Source organism: Calidris pugnax, unplaced genomic scaffold (genome assembly GCF_001431845.1).
Source record: "Calidris pugnax isolate Ruff unplaced genomic scaffold, ASM143184v1 scaffold178, whole genome shotgun sequence".
Classification (NCBI taxonomy): Eukaryota; Metazoa; Chordata; class Aves; order Charadriiformes; family Scolopacidae; genus Calidris; species Calidris pugnax.
The window spans coordinates 6,396,480-6,399,627 of NW_015090986.1; the positions used below are offsets into that span (position 1 = coordinate 6,396,480).

The 3,148-nt window shown below is 40.2% G+C and overlaps 1 non-coding gene across 1 annotated transcript; it reads right to left on the reverse strand.

Annotated features, from left to right (window-relative positions):
* Positions 1 to 1,802: 1,802 nt before the first annotated feature.
* On the reverse strand, positions 1,803 to 1,874 carry TRNAH-GUG. Its single transcript has one exon. It is a non-coding gene; the product is annotated as a tRNA-His (tRNA).
* Between the last annotated feature and the right edge of the window lie 1,274 nt (positions 1,875 to 3,148).

Consider the following 3,148-nt stretch of genomic DNA (forward strand, 5'->3'; position numbering starts at 1 on the left):
TAGCAATACAGAGATTGTTATCCTATATAAACTAAAGTGAACAGAATGACCACTGTTTCTGGCTAACTCATCATAAAATAAATTAAAAAAGGACATTTTGAATTTGTCTAGTGTCCTATCAAAACTCTTCAAAATCATCAATATTACTATAACTAGCAATAAGGTAGCTTATTGTTATTGCAGTTTAGCTACAGATGAACACTGGATATAGAGAAGTCAGTTTCAGGGAGGTTGAGGTTGAGCAGGGGTGAGCCTTGAGTGTTTCAGTAGCCTCAGGATGATGCATGAATAGAGCAGAATTTCTGGCATTGCAATTTTGAGATTTCTGTCCTAGGTTTTCTTTCACTAGGTTGCTTTAAAGAATATGTGCACCTGTGATGAGTTCATTTAGTGTTTCTGGAGTTTATAAAATCTAACACAACAGATGACACTTCTGAGAGACTACAGCAGAGGCAGAATATGAAAGATCATCCTGGTCTCTTTTATGCTGGTGTGTGTTTCTAAATTACTTTCTTTTGGGAAATCAGTCACATCTGTCTCATCAATTAGACCGAGAAGTCAAGAGCTAATTGCTCTGATATGGTCCTAGAAGGCTGAGTGATATTTAGACAGGAAGTCTGAGGCCAATTAGAGAAATACCCAAAGATATTTTAAAAAGCACAATAGAAAAGAGCTCTCATTAACCTGAGGGTGGTGATAAGATGCCAGGCATCACTAGCCTACTACCACAAAAATGGGATGCTGAAGCCTACAGCCTCCAGAGGTGAGGTGCTCTCACAGGTTTGCAGGTGTACGGGGCTTTGATATTTCCTGATAGCAGTGTGAAGAAAATTTTGTTTAACTTCCTCACTGGATAGGAGGGCAAGGAAAGTTCCTGCTGCTTTGCATAGAGAGAGGCACTTGTCGTTCACACTCAGCAAGAGCTGGGCCTGTTGCATGAAACTTGTCCATCTGAGCCTGGTGGAGATGTAAGAGGTGTAATCCGTTACACAGATGACTGATGTCCCCCCAGACGCAACGCTGAGAGAAAACCAGCACTTGTTCTAGAATTAACTCCTTATCAAATCAAAGAGCTGACTACCAGAAACTCTACTCAGTGGCATCCAAATAATCTGAAAAACTCCATAATAATAATCTTTTATCAATATAGTTGTTACCAGCTATGTAATTTTGTTGTTAATTTATCATTTATTACACAAACTGCCTTTAGTTACCATGACTAATTTATAAAATCCACATGGTCATTTTAGAAGTCCTCGTTCTGAGGATCTGAGCCCATGTTACTCAGTGCGGCAGGACAGTGAAGTTGCACACTATTTGTACCACAAACCAAAAAGAATCACTGGAATCACTGACTAGTGATGGTTCCTTGTCTGTCACCAGCAAAGACCTTCTGCTAGCAGCGGTTCGTGCCTAGGTAAGCAGGGTTCCCACATTTACCACTGTCACATTTCCAAGCAATTCAATTCTGATTGCTTTATTAGCATGGAAAAACCAGCAAAGATCATAACCAAACAGATCTCATGGCTCAGTCCAGATCTTAAGTAGCTGTAATGAGTAAAAATTACATGCTCACTTTGCCACTGTGTTTATCCCAATATCCGTAAACATTTAAATTAAAAAAAAAAAAAAAGAAACCCTTGGCAACAGGATTACTGAACTAATATTTGTAGCATACAGCCTTTTATCAAAAAATCCTTGTAAAAATTAATTATTTTCTCATCTTAGTCTTAGATGTCACTGCTTGATTATTTATTGTATGCAGTCTGTAGTTACATCTTTTCAAAAGATATGCCTTTCCCTGCCGTGACTCGGATTTGAACCGAGGTTGCTGCGGCCACAACGCAGAGTACTAACCACTATACGATCACGGCAAGCTATTGGAACACTGTAAATTGAAGTGACATCCTTCTTTCCCAGTGCTTTTCAATATTTTATACAAATGGTGCCACCTACAGTTTACACCGAGTTTTAGCAGCAGCTGGTTCTAAACCTTCAGGCATGCAATTACATGTTACTGTCTTCTTAAAATCGCTTCCAGCGTTACTTTTCCATTCTCTTAATAATCCACGCTCACCAGGATTGTCTAAAAACAGGCTAGGGAAAGGTATAATGATCTTTCTCCTGTCTCCCAAATCTTTTCAGAAGAGAGAACATTTTTTTCCTATTTTGTCAGTGGTGGGGAAGGCGAAGTCATGACAGCAGAAAAGTCTGGCAGTGTGCTCTAGAGACAGATAACCTGCATTTTGTTGAGTTGATCTTGGCATGATTCATTCTAATATAAGTGCTGGTACTGATGGACATCCTCTTCCTTACCTCTGCAATTAGCACAGAACAAAAAAATCACCTTTTCCAGTGATTTGCATGATCATTTGCATGATCTGTTGTGGAATGAGATGGTCAAATGCTACAGATGAAGTCTGAGGGCAATAAGCACTTCGCTTCTATCAATTAAGACCATAAATTAGTGTGATACTGAAGCAATGGCTGAGAACCGCCTGCCCTTTGTCAAGAGTTCAGACACAAAAAGACTGTAAACAGCATTCAAATAGGCACGACAGCAAAAAATTGTTAGTTCTCTCAAATAAAATCTCCAACAGAAATCAGGCTGTGCAACGTAAAGCTTTTTGTGGGGAAAGAGAATAATGCAGCAAGCTCTGGGGCACTCAAGCCCTACTCAGAAAATGCAGCCTGTTTTCCTCATATTCACCCTCCCTGCAGTTATATTCACTATATTTAATTAAAACAGTTAGCTGCTTCACAAACCTTGCCTGGCTGATAGCCTTGGAGGCCACAGCAACACCACCACTGGTAGTGGTAGAGTGCCACGCTGAGTCTCTGAAGAAGGAGGAAGATATGCAAAGAGACTTATTAGGCTGCCATACAGAAGAACATTAAGATGTCTTCAGCATGTCTTCAATATGCTGAGAGGTGGATTTACTCGGGATGAAGGTCTTCATGGTGGGGACTAATCCATAAGTAGACTGTACAAAAGAAATATCAGGCTGGGTCTTTAAAAGGCAAACTTACTAAACAGACTCTGGTCTGTTTCGCTGAATCGCACTGCCTCTATCTTAGGAAAAATGCACAGGTTTTGCAACCAAAACTACTACTGCCACTGGAGCTGCAGGAGGGAAGAAGAAGGTCT